The sequence below is a fragment of the Corylus avellana genome, chromosome ca1, assembly GCF_901000735.1.
Source record: "Corylus avellana chromosome ca1, CavTom2PMs-1.0".
NCBI lineage: Eukaryota > Viridiplantae > Streptophyta > Magnoliopsida > Fagales > Betulaceae > Corylus > Corylus avellana.
The window spans coordinates 27752163-27773732 of NC_081541.1; the positions used below are offsets into that span (position 1 = coordinate 27752163).

At 36.7% G+C, this 21570-nt stretch overlaps 1 long non-coding RNA gene across 1 annotated transcript; it reads right to left on the reverse strand.

Moving 5' to 3' along the window:
• Window positions 1–5211: 5211 nt before the first annotated feature.
• LOC132165460 (uncharacterized) lies at window positions 5212–6567 on the reverse strand. The gene is made up of 2 exons (XR_009438499.1): window positions 6394–6567; window positions 5212–5784 (listed from the first exon to the last, which is right to left on the reverse strand). It is a non-coding gene; the product is annotated as an uncharacterized LOC132165460 (long non-coding RNA).
• Window positions 6568–21570: the final 15003 nt, after the last annotated feature.

A 21570-nucleotide genomic window follows, 5' to 3' on the forward strand; every position in this document is an offset into this window, starting at 1 on the left:
CTCTCAACTTACGGCTATAGCACTGCACAGGTTTAGAGGACAGCATAGACAAGGGTCTCAAATCGAGTCTTTTTGGTTTGTTGTCATGTATGTTTAGGATTAGCTCGAATTAAGAGCTATAGTTAATGTTCTTAGCCTCTTGGGGCTCATCGTTTTATAGATAGAGTTTCTAATAGCTTCGTAAGAGACGGATTATTTTTATTTTTTTAAGTTAAGCTTGTTAGTTCTTTTGAGATTTCTAAATCTTAAAAAAAAAATTAAATTAAATTCCGATCACCAAAGGAGGTTTTCCCATTGTTTCTGCCTAGGAAACTTTGGTTTTGTTGGAAAATCAAAGTAAATCGTTGTTTCATCAAAGTCGCCTCTTTGTCGATTAAAACCGGAAGCAGTCCACGACTTTGTGTCATGGATGATTGCAAGGATTTGAAGAAACTCCCATTGAAGTGGATTCTAAGAGGCTTGATGAATTTGATGCCCAAATGGAACTCTTGGAAAGAAACCTTAAACCTTTAGATATCAGTCCTATTTCTTGTTTAGACTATGTTATTTACGCATAAATATACCATGCTACTCAAAGCTATGTGATATGTTTTTAGCAAGTATACATCTTATTCTGAAATATGCATCTATTTGTACATCTTACATGTTCGAGACGTGTTTGTACTTTAGTATCTGTTTGCAATTTTCTGACCAAACAGTGATGCAAAACAGGTTGGCTGCTCTTTTGGGTGGAGTGCAGCCCAACAAAGAATTGTCTCTTTCATTTCGACACATTGCTCAAGAATTGCAGTACGTGTCCTTGTTCTAAACTTCACTGATTTTGATGGAAAATGATAAGTAATCAGAACTTGAACGATGGCATTTTGCTAAAATAGGCTTCTACTAGATATTGGTGTCCATTTTGTGAACATGTTGAATGGATATATATATGTGTGTGTGTTTCTTGTTATTTTCTGCATACCTCAAAAAGATAGTGGTCATTTCCTTTGTTTGCCAATTGAACTCAACTAGGCCAGCGCAATTCCGCTGGCTTGGTTACATTGACCCTTCTGCACAATGGTGCTCTTTTTAGATCCATATCATTGGTTAAATCTTTCATTGTAACCTTTCTTTTTCGACTCCATCTACCCACATCTTTCTTGTTTGCTATTTCTTTTGTAGCCTATGAAAAGATTATTTCTGACTGAGTAAATGGGGGAGGAAAGGTAAATAAAATTTTAGAAAATCTTGAGGTGCTTGTATTCCCTTTCTCTTTCTCTCTCTTCTTTGCGGCTGCCGCTGTCTCTCCTCATTTCTTCTTGATTTTCTCTCTTCCTTGCCGCAAAAAACTCTTCGGTTTTCTATGGTATTTTCTCTACTCTCTTTTCCTTTCTTTTCTTCCCCTTTAGCGATGCCATTTGACATTTTTGGCCATTATTCACACACAAGCACAGCATGACACCACCCACTCATTCCGTGAGATACTCCCTATCTAATTCTCTCGATGGGATCATTAATTTTCCCAGCCTCTTCTGCTTGCTGTCTAAATATTTTCTGCATGGTTATATGGCTAAAATTGAAACTTAGTCTGTTTCTAAGTTATCTTTTGCTTATTGGATGTTTTCTTAATATTTAGTTCGAAATTCTGCTTATGTTGAAGTTCTTTACATTCACTTTTAAACCCTAGGGCCAAACCCCCGTCTGTTTCCTTACTGTAATTGTGTTGAACACACTTATGCACATGATGTGGAGGCAAACAAGTTGAGGAAAAGTTTGGGCTGTTAAATGTGCTTGTTAGAGTTTTGAGAATGAAATGTAAAATTCTTTGTAGTTTAGGACCATCTTGGGATATCACTTTATAGGATCATTGTGGCTGAGTTGATCTATGCTTCGCTTTTTGCGGAATTTCACAAGAATGCGAGTGTTCCTTAAATGTACTTTCTAAATTTCAGCACGCATAGGATGTGTAGGCCTCCAGCTTCTTTCAGTTCTATGGTTTTAACTGATTTTCCTAATTAGCTGTCCATAAACACTTGTATTGAAATTTCAGGTTTGAGCTGGCACTGGATATATGGAGGCAGAATCTATGTAGATCATTTTTTACTAATTTTAAACGCCGAATTTATAAGTGAGATTTCTATCTTATACTAGACTCTTGTTTATATGGAAAATGTTCGTTTGTTAATATGGGTGATCGACATCTTATTTAATGATTTTTCTTTGAATCCTACAGCAAAGAATATGTTACTCTTTTTTCTTCTCTCTCTCTCTCTCTCTCTCTCTCTCTGTGTTTGGACGTTTTACATACTAGTAGTTGAAGTCTAATTGCTTACCTTGTGCTCGCAAAGACTATCTTGGTTGAACGCATTTTCTTTCATGAAATCATTTTGGAGAATTATGATAGCACAAACAATTTATTGTATTAGATAGGAATAGTTTCTTTCGGTGTAAACTCTTGAGGGTAATACATTTATGAGATTTGTATATATACATTCATGGAATTCACTTTACCATAATTTAAACACATCTCTTTCAACTAGGATTTTACGTTGATGTTCTAATAATATTAATGTGGTACGTTAGCTCAAGCATTTTATATGTGTAGGCTTGTTGGGGAATAACGGAATAGGCTTTGGGACACAATTGCCCCCCCTTTTTTTTAAGGATAAGCAAGGGAGGATCCTCGTTATGGTCGGGGAAGGGTTTATAAGTGATTGGGTTGAGGTCTAGCTAGTAATAATTTGTTTTGATAAGTAGGTCAAGTTTTTTTGACAAGCGGTAGTAAATAGGGCTTAGGTGCTTGAATAGCTTTCTAGATATGTTATGTTCTTGGTGTATATTAACACAAACCCTAAAAACTCTTTTGAATTATCATATTATATGATATTTTTGTGTCTCAAACAGCTTTGGAACGAACTCACCATTACCTTCATTCAACATGAAGGATATAGAGGTAAATTTCAGTTTTCACATCTCACATTTTCTGTTTGTAGAATTGGTTATGTTGTTTACATGCTCTTACACCTGTTTATTGGCTTTTGTTATGCATTTTCTTTTTTGCAATTGGCTTCTATGTCGGTGGCATCTAATTGGAGCAATATCCAGCGTGCAGTTGTGCTGTTCAAACATCAAAGAGAGGAATAGACTAAAAATACCAAGTGAGAGCATTTTGTTGCCTAGATGTTCATGAAATACTAATACTTGGTGTATTTAGGTCGTTGGAAATTAACTTGACATTTTATTTTTATTTTTTTTAATTTGTAGTCATATGTTATGCATACCTATGGAGACCAACTTAATTAGGATACATTTAGACGTCGTTTGATAAACGATTTTGCCTGTTTTTGGCTCTACACTATTCATCACACTTTTTTATTTTTTTAATATTCTCTTACTTTTTACATCATATCAATAATTTTTTATTATTATTCAAATAAAAAAATCACTACAAAACAAAAAATTTTCATTTTTCCATACCAAACATTCTTACTTTTTCATTTTTTTTAAAAAAAAAACATTCTTACTTTTTTTTCACTTCAATCACTTCCTGCTATAGTATCGAACCAAAACCAAAACAAAATGTCCCCAAGAGGTAGCTCAATCGACTGGGACCACGCTTAATGAAGCAGATGTCACTAGTTCGAATCCCCCTCCCCCCTCCTTGTGCGGACATATTAAAAAAAAAAAAAAAAAAAAAATCAAAACAAAATCGTTTATAAACGAAGCCTTAATGTTTGTTGTTATGTGTCTTCTTGCATTCGATCTGTCCGATTTTTATTGGATCAATCTGTTTGGTTGTTTCCATGTTTAACATCATTTAATTGGCTTTTGTTTCTCGTAAATATATGTTTGCTCTTCTTCTTGGGTGTAAAATCTCTAGGGCTTCAAGGAAAACTAATGGAAAATACAGCATTTAGGTACTGGTTAAGTGTAAAGTAAATTGAACATGGAATCCTTATCCAATAACATGTTAAAAGGTTGATTATGCATTCAAAATATTCTCTTAGCATAACAAATCAAACAACACCCACAAATTATAATGAATCCTAAATTCTTATAGACATGCAATTTTTCTCCATTTGAAAGCACTCAATTGTTAAATCTATCAACAACATTCATTAATCATCTCAAGAATGCATAATATGACTACTATATTGGCTTCACCTATAGCCCTAGCTAGGGTTTAACCGCTTGTTAGTATAAAATAAATTTCGATTTATTGCTTAATACTATCACAGTCCTAGAAAGAAATTTCTACTAAAATTTCTACCAAGTCCCACATATTATTACTTTTTTGCATTAATATATCATTTTAGGCTCAAGATTAATGATCGAACAATATTCTACAATTAACTATAAAATTTTAGAATTAGTTCAAAACAATTATGATAATACTTACTTTAATTAAGGAAACTATGCATATTCCAACTATTATCAAAACCCCAATTGGCAACCCCTTTTTTAACGCCCCGACTTTTATTTAAGTCGTAAAGCGGAATTATCACAATTCAACGTGGTACTACTACTACACTTTTTACACACACAGTAGAAGATTTGAGTATAAAATTTTTATTTATTTATTTTTTTCCGAAACCACAAACTCACTTATAAAACATATTAGAGCTTCTATTACGTAACAAAATGTCATTACATAAATTAAACTTTATTAGTCACTTATAGTCACTCCTCAAGAACTCCCCTCTTCATTACATATATAAATTAAACACATTAGGCTTAATCTCCTGAACTCCCCTCTTATAGTCACTCCTCAAGAACTCCACTCTTTTGTTACTCCAAAACTACTTCTCTGTCTGTCTCTCTAATCGGTGTGCAAAAGATAATAGCAAAGTGAGGATGGCTTATCGGAAGTCTTTTTCTACTGCTGTGATACATGGATAAAGCTTAGCTGAAAGTGGCATTCCACTCTCTTTTTAAACAAGTTTACGTCAAAACTGCATAGAATCAAAGTGAGAAACTTCTCACATTGCTACTCTTGGCAAATATAAAAAGTTTTCCTATTCATGTCTTTCACTTATTTTATAAATATTATTACTATTATTATTGTTGTTGTTATTATACGGCGAGGGCAAGCTTCAATACACTTGGAGAAACTTTTATGAAGTTCTTGTTGGAAGCTTTCCAGGAAGCATCATCATTTTATCTTATATATATATATATATATATATATATATATATAACATTAAAATTAAAATTATTCCAAGTCTAATTCTCTTATCCCCAACTAATTAAGCCATATCATATTGAGGTAGTTCCGGATAAGCATAAGCTTTTACATTTTATCTATTCAAAAACTTAACCCAAAAATACCTAAACTCTTTGCATTTTGCTCATCTTCTCCTTGCTCCAACATCTATTATCTAGAATTAACAGAGACTTCCTCCCAACTTTGCTTACCACACATACTTCACAACCTTTCAACCAAATTTAATCACCATTCACCAAACTCCTCTTTTGTGTTTCCTCTCCCTCACTGGTGCGTCAAACCAAACGCTCACTTAGAAGTAGTGCGCCAATAAAAAATAATGCGAGATTTGTTCTCCATTTTGCCATGACTTGCTTTGACTTGCTCTGCCTGGAGAGCTCCAGCAGCTCAGCAATTTGCAGCTTCAATTTGTTGACATGAGCATTTACCAGCTTCAATTCGTTGACATCAGCATTCTGCAGCTTCAATTTGTTGACATGAGCATTTACCAGCTTCAATTCGTTGACATCAGCATTCTGCAGCTTCAATTTGTTGACATGCCTGAAGTTCTCCATCAGCTCTTTTGAAAATCTTTTCATCATCTATTAAGGGAAAAAAAATTTTTGTATGAAATAGCAAAATAGAATCAATTTACAAAGGATCAAATCCAAACAAAACCTTCAACTTACACTAAACTCAAAACTCAAAATCAACTTCAAAACTTTAAAGCTAAATACAGTTTCCAAGAATTGCACAGAAAACTTTCTTTTGGTTTCCCACTACCAAAAAAAAAAAAAAAATACACAAACACAAACACAAACACAAACACCATACCAAAATAAAACCAAGAATTGCCATCACAAACAAGCCAACCCAATCGATCACCCAAAGCAAAACCCCAACCAAATTCCACCACCAGTCCGTGAACCATAGACTCAACCGCAATCAGGTCAACCAAAATCAGAACACCCAACAAAATCTTCTTCCCTCTTTCAACCATAAATCAAAACAACCAAACTCTTAACTAGCTAACTCAATTTTCCTAACTAAATTAACTAATTAATTATTCTAAGATGTGCATTTTCTTTTGGAGGTTAATAATAGGGAGGAATGGCATGTGAAATTATCAACAACAAAAAAGAACTAGAAGAGAAAACAAAAAGTGAGAACTGTGTGAGAATTGTAGAGATTGAGCGAGAAAAACAGCGTACCTTTGTAGATCCAAAGACCGAGATTTGCCCGGGAAGTTGGATTTGGGTCAGAAGTTGGTAAGGGTTGCAGCTAGGGTCAGAAAGATTTAGGAAAAGTGAGAGGGAGAAGCAGCGTGCGTGGGAGAAGGAACAAGGAAGCAACAAATATCTTGCATAGGGACATGAGAAGAAACAGCTGGCAAGCATTCTCAATAATGCTTGACAGCTATATAAAACGCTGCGGTTTAAGAAGGCAAAGGGAGAAAGAGAAGGGCCTGCGTGGAGTTGTATTGAGTGGGCTTTAGTTGGTTGGGTTGGGTTGTTAGAAGTAAACTGTATATTGTTAGAATTGGGTTGTTAGCAGTGGTTGTAAGAAGAGAAAGAATGGGTGTAATGTATAACTTTATAAGAGAAGAGAGAGCGTTGTTTGGATCTGTGAATACACGAGATTTATATATATATATATATATTTTTTGGATGGAGGTGTTTTTTAGCCCTTTCGTTAACTTTTTTTAGCTCAAAATATAAAACAGTACACCATTGAGAATCCTCTTATCATTTCATTTTTGCCATCATTGATTTGAAAGACTCCTATAGCCTGGATTAGATGTTCAATGATTTAAACGAACTACGTTTGAAACTTTTCCAACTTAGAACATGTTTGAAATTACATTGAAGAATGAAAATTTTGTTATAGAGAAAAGTTAGAAAAATTACAGTTTACCCCCTAAAGTTGACAGCATTTTTCAATTCGAACACCAAAGTTTCAATTTTTGGAATCCACCCCTACAAAGTTCTCATTTTTTTCAATTCGACCAATATTATCCCAAAATTCCCATATTATCCCTAATTTTTATTTTTTTATGAAAAAATAAATAAATTTTGGGCTGCAAAAATGGCCAAATGGCCAAAGGGGTGGTCGAATTTTTTTAATTTTTTTTATAAAAAATTAAAATAAAATAAAAATTAAGGGCAATATGAGAAGTTTTGGATACAATTGGTCAAATTGTAAAAATTTGGAACTTTGGGGGGGCGGATTGCAAAAATTAAAATTTTAGTATTTAAATTGAAAAACGCGGTCAACTTTAGGAGGGTAAACTGTAATTTTCCCAAAAAAGTTTGAAATAGGTTTTCAAAAAATGCTTCATTTTTTTAGCTTTTTCTCAATAAGCATTTTTAGACTTTTTAAGGGCCAAAAAAGTCATAATTTGAATTTCCATAAAAGCATTTTTAGCTTTTTCTCAAAAATGCTGAAGATTCACTAGAAGTAACCTAATCAGAAAAGACCAACGAAGTGTCGTCGTTTTGCCTACCCAAATTCCATAAACTAGAAAAATAAAATATGACCAATTTGAGCTAGTAAATAAGAGGTTGCACAGAAAATAAAAGAGCTAGTAAACTATAGGCACACGTAACATGCATTCATATTGTTAAAAAGCAGGAGACACATGCCATAGCCATAACAAACCTTTTTTTTTTTTTTTTTTTCTATTCAATATGGGAGACGGGAAAAGGGGAGATTACAACATAAGTAAAAACAGAAAAAGGGTGAGCAACCCAAACATAAGTGCCTAAATAGCCGCAAATAAATGCAGTAATCAAGAAACAAAGAAACAATTGGGAATGTGTCAAATTATTGACCCGGCCCATCAAGCGAACATGAGCAGCCACAGAGGACTGCCTGCAGATGTAAAGGGCTGGATCGAAGCCCTCGCAATAGCCATGACAAACATAAAGTCATAACTAGTTATATTTGTGTTCCTCATTGACAACACAAATCTACAGCCAACCGCAGCGTCACAGAAGTCTCACTGAACATAACCCAATACCCCTATTTCAGTACAATGTTAAGACCATAATGTATCCAAAACACACACACACACCCCACCTCCTCCAAGAAGAAAGAAGAAAAGAAAGCTAATAACAAGGTTGCCAAGGTAAATGATTTAACTTTATGTAATGACTAGTGCTGTTGAATCCTCCGGTCAACTAAAAAAAATGGAACCGAAGAGAACTTAATGCAGAGAATGTCACAGCTTGATGGTGATGTATGGAATGCTTGGGCATTGATTGAGAAGGAAAGGACACTCTCCGAGGCCACATATGGCCATTGGCCATCACAACCAAGACAACCCAATCGATCAACCAAAGCAAAAACCCAACCAAACTCCACCACCAATCTGTGAACCCAAACCATTAAAAACCTAAATCCCCAACTAAATTCCCAATCAGTCAACCAAAATTAGAACACCCAACAAAATGGAACATTTTCAGGCTAAGACAATGTAGTATCATTTTCAATAAGGTAACTAAGTTAGCAACAATAATACTAATATTCCTCTATTCAATAAGTACTAAGTTAACAAATTTTGGTTTTACCTGTACTCGAGTAGTATCATTCTTTGGCTTATATTTCTTTGGTTTCCACCTCTTCCGATCTTCCCTCAAAGGTAAGGTACAATCTTTGTAATTATGCCCTAAACCCCCACAATTTCCACATCTTACAACATAGCCACTACGAGTTAGTTTGTAGGGGTTAGTACGCTCATCTGATGCTTTTTTCCTAGCAATCTTTGGTCTACTAGGAGCCCTTCTAATGATAGGTGACAGAATCTCATCGCATGCATCATCAGCCGGCCATGTATCCGGACCTTCAATGCCATATACTCGAAATGCGTATCCTTGCATGTACTTATCCATCTTGTAATACCCATCCAAATACTCCTCCGGCCTTTGCTTATGCATGTAAATTGCAGCACAAGCATGTGAGCAAGGGATCCCATTCAACTACCATCTCCCACATGTGCACGTGTGGTGATCTAACCTGACTAAACACCGTGCATCATACACGTGGTCGACCTCGAACTCCAGTTCATTCTGCCACCGACTTATACAATTTCTTGCATCACTTTTTGATCTCTCCAATTTTTTCTGAATCTTTGCGCATATTGTGTATTGCGCTGCTCGGACTCCGTTTTTTTTTTTTTGCTGGAAGCATGCCATTATCATCCGACGGATTTCTTCAACCATTGTCAGGATCGGCTTACCCCTAGCTTTTTTAATCCAAGCGTTAAAGCTCTCAGCCAAGTTGTTCAATAGCATATCACTTTTGGATTGGCAGCTGAAAGCATGTCTGGACCATGACGCTTTAGGTACACCGGTCAGGTAAGCGTGTGCTTCCTTATCCATTGACAAAATCTTCTTCATGTGGTGCTCAAATGCATAAATATTGGTTGCCCGTGCAGCCCCCCACAGCTCATATTTGAAGGCTTTTCCCGTATACCCTCTAGCTTTGAAGTTAGCATGTAGGTGCCGAACACAAACATGATGCTCAGCATGTGGCAACACTACATCAACTACAATTCCAAGGCCCTACACACATGAATATAACATTGAATAATATGTAAGAACATAATAAAATTTTAATTGATCAAAAAGAATATAAGCATTTTATGACACCAAATACCTTCTGTCTGTCAGACATTATAGTCCAACCAAGTCCACCTTCTGAGCCGCATAAATCTTCCAGCAAAATGGTAATAAACCATTGCCATGACTCTCTGGTCTCGGCCTCAACCACTGCAAATGTTATTGGGAACATGTCGTCGTTTCCATCCTTGCCTATGGCACACAACAATTGCCCTCCATATTCCCCCTTTAGATGACAAGCATCTAAACAAATAATTGGCCGACAACCATGCTTGAACCAATTCTTGCACGCATCAAGGTAAATATACATTCTTTGGAAGAATGTTCATTCTCTCTGAATAAAAGCACTACTACCAGGGTTGGTGCTTCGTACCGCCAACGCGTACCTCCTTGTGAGGCAATATTGCTTGGAATGGCTACCAAAGAGATTATGCAATGCCTCCTTTGCCCTATAGCAACGAGCAATAGGAATGTCTATGTTAAAGTCTCTCTTCACCATCTATTGCAATGCATACGGGGTCCATGTGGGATCATCCTTGAAGTCTTTCTTATATGTACGAACCATGTAATCGACATCGCATCTGGTGTTTCATACTGATTACCACAAGTATGAGTCGGGTATAAAGTTTTAATCTGTATACAATTTCTTGTAGTATCAATAGAGGTGTGAATCCTCCATGCACAATGCGTTTCTCTACATATTGCACTAACTCTACCCAAGTCATTGTGTTTGTAGTGGTAGTCGAACCCATTCTGCACAACATACAGTTTAAGTGTCATCTTGAAGGAATATGTATCTGCAAACTGATCCCCCAAGCCGAACTTCACTAGAATTTTCAAGTCATGTTTCTCATTGAACTGCCTATACCACTTGTTATTTTTTCCACTGTCAGAATCATTGCCTTGCAAACTCGCAAGACCATCACTTTCATCCTCAGATTCGTCATCCCTAAACTCAGCTCTTTTATCATTTATATTACAGTTAACCTTCTCCCACCAATTGGACGTTCCATCCTTTTCTTTATTGATCTCATCAGCATCGTAGTATAGGTCTTCATCCTTCAGTTACTTCCAAGTCAATCAATAGCTCCTTTATGACTTCATCAATATCCTGAACAACTTTGGTCTTTCGTGGCCTACCACGTCTTTTGTTGTTTTTAGCTGTTTCTGGCATGGTGTGCACACGGTCATGAGCATTGTCCTCCACACCGACATTACAGTTGTTCCCCACACCGACATTAACATTGTCCTCTTCATCTTGCAATACAGGTTGATCATACGTTGTTTTTCTTCTTATTCTTCTTACTGAGAAAAAAAGAAAGGATCAACAACCACTACAATTTACCTAAACCCTAAACACAAATAAACTTAATGCTCAATCAATAAATTTTTTTTAAAAGAATATAAACATGTGTGCCAACCTCGACTGGTGGTCGGTTGCTTGCCTGCTTGCTTTCTTGGAGGTGCACAGTCACTAGAAGTCCTTTTCTTTGATGGTGTAAAAGTACGGGTAGCCCTAGTTTTGACCCGTGGGCTTTTAAAAATTATTGGTTGAGCATTTTTAAAAGGGATTCCATCTTGTCCTTGTCCATCTCGTCCTTGTCCATCTCCATCTCCATCTCCATCTCCACCTTCACTAGCAGCCCTAGTTGTTTCATCGACCCCACCACCCCTTTCTCCATCTTTTCTTTTAGCAGCTTCAAGAAATAAATGCTCCTCTATAATAACAGCATCGTCCACCAAATGTTCAACATATCAGTGAACTTCTTCAGATGTGTAACTCTCAACAACATTTATAAAATCTACAATTTCTGCATCTCCATTCAAAGATATCAATTGGTCATGATGGTCACCGATGTTATACCAGAGTCTAATATCGTTCAAGTAACCTAAATCACAAACAACTCTTTCACCTCCCATAAACTCAAATAGTCAACATCGTACTCTCTTATTTTATGGACGTCACCACCAACGTACGAAAATGGGTTATGGCGCATTATCCCACCATGATGGACGCTTATATTGATCAGCATATCTATAAACATATAAAAGAGACCTAAAATATCAGATCATATGATTCATGTGAACATACGAAGAAAGTCATAAGTTCATGCAATAAGCAAACAATATTTTGCTAAGTGTTTTGTATACATATGCATGTAAAGCGGCTTACATAAGATTGAGAACATGCAACATTTTTATGTTTCGTTGTTTCATTGTTTCATTCCATGCAATACGTGCTCTTTAAGGTGGTCCATGCTCTCTTTAAGGTGGTCTATGCCCTTATACATGTTTGTTCTTTTATCCAAGGGCAAGACTATGTCTTTCTTTAACCTCAAATACCAAACTACCACCCCAACCAAGTTGTAATTACTTTCAACCCTCTCTATGACCCCCATTCAATTGTCAAAGGACAAAACACGATAAACATAGGCTACTATGGACAAAGCAATTACAGCCTAAAAGTTGACAACAATAATGGAATAAAGTCAGATTCCATTCAAACCACAACCAATATGGGCCACACCCGCAACCAACAATGCAATAAAGTATGTTTTGTAAAATTCCAACACATATTATACTGTATATATAAATCCAACACAGATTCGACAAAAATTTTGGGGATGGGGGTTTCGACAAACATCTTACAATAGAACAAAAAGATTCTTAAAACTACATTTTTGATGTTCCACACTGTTAGACCAGCACAAACCACAAAAAAAGCGTGGGAAATTACCTTGGATGGGTTGCCGGCTGGTAGGTCTCGGTTCTAGGTCAAAAAATGGGTGGACATCGGATTGAAATTGGACGCCGGACCGCTAGACTCGACGGTGGATTGAGTGGGTCGGTGGGCATGCCTGGAGTTGAAAGGGTCGGTGGGTATGCGTCGGTCATTCGTTTCGTCGGGGAAGAAATATGACTTGGGGGTTTTATTTGAAGGGAACTGCTAGAATGCAATATATTCCCCAGTTTTGGCCCATAAATGTCTATGTGGCATCCTTCATTTATTTTATTTTTTTAGTTTTCTCATGGCCAAAATATGCCAAAATTTTTATTTGAATTATTTCTCTCTCTCCCCGTTCCCTTCTCTCCCATTTTCCCTCGCCCTCTCAAACGTCTCTCAGACGTTCTCTCTCTCTCTCTCTCTCTCTCCCTCTCAGTGCTCTCTCTCTCTCTCTCAAATGGTGACGGTGACGCCGAAACTTGCCTGCGTCGGTTGACTGGGTTCGGAAACGACGGTGGTTTGGGTCCGGCGGAGGTTTTGCTCAGAAGACGCCGGATGTATGGGTTCGGTAATGACAAAGGTTTGAGTTCGAAGGGGGTTTTGCCTAGAAGACGCCGGCGGTTTGGCTCAGGCTCTCTCTCAGACCACTCTATTAGATCTGGAGGTTTGGATCTGGAAATGGCAGTTTGATCTGGGTTCCATACACGGGAAGTGCTGGTCAAGTTTATTTCCAAAAACAGCTTTATACCATTACGAGTGGGTTTGTTTGGAATTGAATGTAGGAATCATATAATATTGTATTCTCTTAAGACCATAATCTATCATAAGTTTAGCTTGTTGAAGTATTTCCTATCACAGCTATATGAACTCCTTGGGGATGGCTTGTTCTGCCTTTTGTTGACACACAAAGGCTTTGTGTGAATTTGTTGTGCAGTATTGGTGAAAGTGCTTGATTAGACGATGATAATATGACTTTGGGGCACTTTCGTAGCATAATATAATGGATTGTCTTGATCCCCACCCCAAAAAAGATACAATGCTGATAGCCATGTCCGATCATTGATTCAATTTCACTTTGCATGTGTATATTTGTAATTGATTTCCTTAGTTGGGTTTCTTTTAGGTTTGGCACTTATAACAATGAAGGAAGCACTTCTGTGTTTGTTATGGCTGGTTGGGAATTTTTTGGAGTAATATATTAGTGATTTGTTATTATCTGTTTCATTTGCTAGAAACTTTTGTTGGGAATGTTTTCAAAGTTTTTTGAATGAGTTTGAGAAATTTGTGATCCGGAAAGACAATTAAAAATGGTAAAGGAAGCGCTAATTAGACTAGATGTGCACAAACCCTTATTAGAACTTACATCAATAGTTATTGAAGATTCTTGTGCACTCCCACGTATTTGAGTGATGTCCACTTTGGCTTTTTTGATGAAAACAAATCTCTTGAAATTTTGTTATATATAGAGGCTTGGTGGGTGGTTTGTTAACCATTTCTCTTTCTTATTATAGAAGTATGAACTCTTCAGGTTGCTGGGACATGAGGATCTTCAACATTCTGTTATACTAGTTTTTGCAAACAAACAAGACCTCAAGGACGCCATGACCCCAACCGAAATTACAGAATGCCTCTCTCCATAGCATCAAGAATCATGATAGGCACATTCAAGCTTGATGTGCCCCCACAGGAGAAGGCTTGTATGATGGTTTAGGTTGGATTGCTCAGCAGGTTACTGGGAAAGCACCAAGTCGAATAATGGAAGAAATTAGGGAAACACAGAAGAAAGAAATTCATTTATCCCGCTCATTCATGATTGTGAAGGATGAGTGATAAAAGCTATTTTTGTGTATTATCTAAACTGTAGGAGAGCTCCTTCCAAACAGATGTGTAGATTTTTTTTCGGTTTTGATTTGTCCAATTGTAATGTTCTGCACAATTTAATCATTTTGCTCAAATGACTATTTTGTTTCAATTCTTTTGGTCTCTTTTGGATAATCTTTCTGAGTGTTCTCATAATTGTAATGATCATTTTGATGGGAAAGGTGCTTGTATTTGCTTTTGTAAAAAAATGGAACGTGGAGGAATGGAACAAATTCAAGTGATAAATGTACAAAATTTAAGGAAAATAAAAAATGAAGCCATAAGAAATCCTAACAGCAAACATCTCATATCTAGGAGGACCATAATTTGTTTAGCTTTGCAAACCATTTAGAGAACCCGCCTTCTACATAAGCCAAAATTACAAATGCTTTCCTTTATTCCAAAATAAAACTAAACCCATGAATGAAACTAAAAGAAAAACACCCTCAGCTCAAAAATTCAATCATTTTTTTATTCAAAGCACCACAAAAAGATCTTTAAATTAAGCCTCTAAATTAATGGGCATCATCAAAATGATTTAAACATTTACGGTTACATGGAAACACAAAATATGAAGCCAACATCAAAGGAATGACTTTGATTATACACAACAAATCAGTTGTTGGCATATTACATGATCTTGGAATAAATTACATGCATCTGACGACAGATACTTGAGAGCTCATCACCAGTAATTGTAGGCAAGTATTGTTGATGGTTGAGAAAGCCATAAACTTCATTGAGGATTGGCCGCACATGCATTGCAATCATTGGGTCTGTTGGGATTATGGCATTAGCAACATCTATCATCCAACCAATTTTTTGGGATATGTTGTTATTGATACCGTATGTTAGATGCCGCAAAAGGTAAAGCAATACTATTTGGCTCAATGGAAGAGGATCTATAGATAAGATACACCGTAAATCAACCTAAAAAAAAAAACATTAATAAGAAATGGTTGCAGCAAGTATACTTCAATAAGTAACATAACATAATGATAAGGCTGCAAACCTGAGAGCATAATGAATATACAATGGACACATCACTTATTTGTAAGGCTGCAGCGAAAGCTTCGTCATATTTGTGTTGTCTGACTAATTTTGATAACTCATTTGTTGGATCCACCTAATGCATACATGAACAAATTTAAATAAATACAAAATCATAATTAAACACATGCGAAATCGTCATATTTCAGCAAATCACCTGAGTGTTAATTAACTGGCCATGCTAATCACCAGTTGTAGGAGGCAATGAAGGTTGGCAAGTGTTGGCATCATCTTGCGTTGCTTTGGAATTCTACAGTTAATAAATATTTGTGTAAAGTCTACAGTTAAGTAATGATTGATTTTTCAAGTAGAAAGAAAAAGATTATGAACCTTCTTTTTTTGTCCCTTCTTTTTGACATTGTTGCTGCTTGTTGGCTTATTCTCTAATTGGGCTTTGTTGGCTGCTTTCTTTACAATAGGCACCATCTTACCTTGTGATTTTTTAGACACTTTTTCTATAGTTGGTACCCTTCTTAGTGACCGTAGTCTCCCTAGACGTTTAACCTTAACAGGGGAAAACACATTTCCAGACTTTAAGGCATGAAATTTCTCATTTAACATGTCAAGATTTTTCATCACTTCCATGGAATATTCCAAACTTTCTAATGTATGTGATGCTAATTCTTCAAATTTCTTGAACATTCTGTCATATCTTTGGGCGCTAGAGCTACTCACAAATGCATCACAACTACTCTTAATCAAAGTATATTTGCGCTTTATATCCTTCCTCCATCTATCAAGAATATATCTTGGTGGCAACATTGTAACTTTCTTTGTCACTAGAACCGGAATAGAATGCTTGCATAAGATGCCTCTAAATTCAAACATTGCACAAGTGCACTTCACTTCAAATTCGTCTTCATTGAAGAAAACAATAAATGTTTTGTCGATCATGTGGTTTTCATGAGGTTGACAAGTTTCAACCACTTGATAGGTAGAAATTGCACTTTCACTTCTAAGAAGAGAATTGTTACAATGCACATCTGTCGCAAACTGTTCGTGAACTTCTTTGAACTTTGCATTTGTGTAAACATTTTGAAATTGCTTCTCTAAAGACAGATTGGTTGCACATGGAATTGTGTGATTAAAACAATCGAAATCAGAACGCGCCTCATTCTCAACCATTTTCCTCAAAGCATTATCAAACTGATCAACAAATGCCTTTAGTGTGGTTGGTGAACGCACGTAATCATCAAAAAAGGCATTCATGCTTTCACTCCGCTGCGTTGTAGTCATTCTCAAACCCCCCCCAAAAAATTTCAACAACCAATGAGTTAAAATTCTTATTTAAACATGGAAAAATTACACTTTAGCCCCCTAAAGTTTGGGGCGATTTTCAATTCGACCACCAATATTTCAATTTTTGCAATGCACCCCCCCAAACTTGCAAATTTTTTTTAATTCGACCAATGTCATCTCAAAATTGCCATATTGCCCCTAATTTTTTTTTTTTTTTTTTTTATAAAAAATTAAAAAAAAATGGGAGGTACAAAAATGGCCAGATGGCCAAAGGGGTGGCTACAGTCACCCCGAATATATATATATTTTTTAATTTTTTTAATAAAAAATAAAAAAAATAAATTAGGGGCAATATGGAAATTTTGGGATGACATTGGTCGAATTGAAAAAAATTTGCAAGTTTGGGGGGGTGCATTGCAAAAATTGAAACATTAGAGGTCGAATTGAAAATCGCCACAAACTTTGAAGGGGTAAAGTGTACTTTTCCCTTTAAACATATTCCAGATCTATCATTAAGATCAAGCCTTCTTTTTGCAGTATCATTAATATTCTTAAAACACCTTAAAAATCTTGCTTTTCTTGGGCTTACGTGATGGTTATGCTCAAGCACCACTTTACTCAAATACCATGTTCCATCATCCCATAACCTTGCACAAATCCAGGCCTTACACCTAGTTCTATTAGTTGTTGGTATTGCTTTGGAAGCATTACTTGTGCTGCGTGTTCCTGAGCCATCACGAATGCATGTATGGATCATGTAATTTGGATGACCATCTGGTGTCTTTTTAATCATTCTTCTTAACACACCAAAACCAACTTGCTTTAGCATACTTCTTACAATATGAGATAACTTTTTCATGTGAACTAAATGTCATTGAATTCTGTGGTTCTTCAACTTTGTCATCCCCATCAATCATCTTGGATAATGCAACATTATTTTCGTTATCATCAAACTCTTCCTCCGAATAAAGCACCAACATGTCTTCTTTATCCGCATCATCATTTGGAATACATGTATACAAAGATTCAATTGTGCCCTCATTGTCTAAGCGTAAGTTTGAAATGTCAATTTAAGAGAAGAGAAAGCGGTCCCAATCAATCCTACAAATGTATAATAAAAAATAATAATAATAAATAAAAAATAAAAAATTAGGTCGGAGAGGACTAAAATGCACAGTATACTTTATCATTTTGCACCTTTCGATTGGTAAAACATGTGATTAAGTTAATTGCAGCTTTTAATAAACTGCATTGTGCCATTAAACATGAAACAAGAATTGTGCCATTTAACATGAAACAAGGCTGCTAAAAGCCCCAATCCTATCAACAAACAACATATAGATCAAAGCCAAGTTTTTAAACGCTACCCTTAAGAGCAAACCAAAGTGTTAGCATGGTTATTTTTCAAACATAAAAATAATTACATTCCTAAAAATCAAAATTACAAAATATCAAATTTGGCAATATTGACACACTCTCCCCGTGAAGTTGCTGTGCCAGACCCGGTAGGACTTCCCAGTTCCCCCCACCTCCACTTGTCTTCCACGTTCTAATTTTTGACGACGTCAATTCCACCAATATATGATTCAAATAAGAATCTTCCTACACAAACTTAATTGTTATTGGACCAACAGAAACAAGTGTGAAGGCCAATAATACAAAACATAAAGGTATTTACAAAAATAAAAAATAAAAAATAAAAAATAAAAAAATAAAGGTGAAGAATGGGGGGAAAAAGTTTGAAGTTATGTTCTAATCATGCGAACATAATTTATTTTGAGTAATATATGCTCATGGCAAAAAGAATCCTATTGATTTAACTTTGAGGGGAAATAAAAAAGAAAAAAAGGAAAAAAAAGAATCCTATTGTTCAAGCCAAATTTTTGAACGTGCAGACACATACTCGTTTTGCCACAACAAACAAATCACACATTAACACATCATTATCAATCAGCCGAATTCAATCGAGAATTTCAGATGAAAAATCAACCTCCAAGCAACTCCAATAAAACAGATAATCTCTTGAAAAAAAAAAAAACAAAGAAACAGCTCTATCACATTATTACCTCATATCGACTCTGGATGAGGATAAAGCTAAATTTTGATTTGGCTTCGCTCATGTACGGGACCCATATCAAACTGTCGTTTCCAGAGGCAAACCTCCAGATCTAATAGAGTGGTCTGAGAGAGAGCCGGAGCCAAACCACCGGCGTCTTCTAGGCAAAACCCCCGTCGGACCCAAACCACTGTCGTTTATAAACCCAGTCAACCGACGCCGGTGAGTTTCGGTGTCACTGTCACCATCTGAGAGAGAGAGAGAGCGTCTGAGAGACGTTTGAGAGGGAGAAAGAGAGAGGGCGAGGGAAAATGGGAGAGAAGGGCATAGGGAGAGAGAAATAATTCAAATAAAAATTTTGGCATATTTTGGCCATGAGAAAACTAAAAAAAATAAAATAAAATAAATGAAGGATACCATGTAGACATTTATGGGCCAAAACTGGGAAATATATTGCATTCTAGCATTTCCCTTATTTGAAACCCCCAAGTTTCCAAAACTCATCGTTTTGAATGTTCCCAAAACGGTGAGTTTTGGGCCTACGTGTACACTTGAACACGTGGAATCAACATTTTCGCCTCATTCGGCATTCGAAAAACGCACCATTTAGAAGAGGCTAATGGCAGTTACAAAATTCAAACCTAGAAACTATTTAATTTTGATGCGTTAACTCAAGGTTTTTATGATATATTTACCCTAATTTCTTTAAATGAATGGCAGGAAGAATTGTAAATAGAACCCAAACATTTTTCATTTTTTAAACCAAAAACAAATATTAGAAAAGGAAATATTCTTTCGCTTTCCCGAAAACTCGAGCCACGGGGTCAATCAGAAACATTATAAAAGTACCAATCAAACGTCAAAGTCAAACAGATTTCACATGGTCCCACCTGATTCCTCACCGTCCGATTCCCACTTCACTCCCATCCAACGCCCAAGATAAACCCCTGCCTTCACCACTCCTAATTTACTGAACTGCCACTGCGCCAGAAGCCCCAACTGTAACAGTCCCCTGTATATCATTCTTGTAGAACCTTCAGAAACTTTCCGTCGAGACAATTGGCTTTTCCACAAGCCATGCATATGGCCACGTCAGCTTGTCGGGTCCGATTCTCGTTGACGCTCTCTACGGCGTCCTTTCTGCTGTCTGCTTCTAGGATCACGGCCTCCTCACCGTTGTCGTTTTCCCGGGCCTCGGTTTCGTTCGCGAAGCAGAAGCAGCGGACTCTGAGCTTATCGTCGAGGCTTCGTTCGCTGAGGTGCTCGGCGCCTAGGTGGAGCCACGGCGTCAGCTGGCGGTCACTGCTCAGCCTCCGCGCCCAGGCCCGGACCGCCGCTCTGGTTCTCCAACGGCTAGAGCGAAATTTATCCACTCTTGGTATTGTTATTTTGCTCTGTTTTTGTGGGTTCATGGACTTGTGCTTGTGTGGTATGTTTGGTTGCTCTTGTATTTTGTTCAATCATATGCTCAACTTGGGTTGCATTTTATCAGTGTCTGCTTTGAAGTTTTAACAACTCCATTTTAGTTTCAGGTCCTTGTACTTTCTTAGGTTTTTCAATCTACTTTATTTTTTCTCGTTTATGTAATTCTCTTCATTTTACCTTTGCAGACATTATTGCTGCTGCTGTTATTTCTGGAATCCGAAACTTCCATCGCCGTTTTCATCCATTAACAAGAGCTAACTATCTTGCTTCACCTCCTTTGGTTGTTGCCTATGCACTTGCTGGCACGGTATGGCATAACTTTTAAGTGGTCATAGGCTTGTTTTTTTGTTGTTGCCCTTTTTGGTTCTTTTTCTGAAGGACACTCCTTTGAATGTTATCAAGATATCTCTCAAATGATTAACAAGTAGACTTGACCAGTAGTGTCTTAATGAATTTGAAGTGAAGCAACATGTAACTTGATGATTTGAACTTAAAGGAAAAAGCCTTTTAAGATATTATGCAGTCATTCTTCGAGTTATGGATAAAATGTTTACCCAGATAAGGCATGGCACTTCAGGACTAGCAGTAATATGTAATCCTGGCAGATGCCATCTATAGTGTTACTTCGACAGTGGGAGTTGGATGGTACTCCACCTTGCTTAGATGTCCATGTTCACATGTGCTGTAGTATTCTATACTAAAGTTTTCGCTACTGGTTCAAACTTGTAGAAATCTAGGACATTTTATAATACTATGAATCTGATTTTCCAAACAATGGGAGTTAGAAAGGTATGTTTATAATTCAGAATCCCTAAACTGCTTCTTCCAGCATCCCCCTGGGGCAAAACAATACTATACCTACTCCGGTCCTACCAGAAAAATGACTCCCCTTTTTCTTTACATGTTCCTTCGAGTGCACGATTCCTTAGCTATGCCTGTTTGGTATAATTGCGTAATCTCAGTTGTCACATCCTTTTGATGATTTCAGGTTGACATTGACTTTGATAAAGAGCCAATTGGAACAGGAAAAGATGGGAAAAGTGTATACTTCAAAGATATCTGGCCCAGTAATGAAGAAATCACAGAGGTAGATAACTTTACGATGATACTTTGTGATAGAAACTATTTACGGTGAAACTCATCTAATAATTGCACCCCAATGAATGTCAATTTTATTTAATAATAGATTGTCCAATCTAGCGTGTTGCCTGATATGTTCAAGAGCACTTATGAGGTTATCACAAAGGGCAACCCTATGTGGAATCAGCTGTCAAACCCTTCTTTCACTCTTTACTCTTGGGATCCAATGTCAACCTACATTCATGAGCCACCATATTTCAAGGACATGACTATGGACCCACCTGGTCCACATGGAGTAAAAGATGCCTACTGCTTGATCAAGTTTCATGACTTG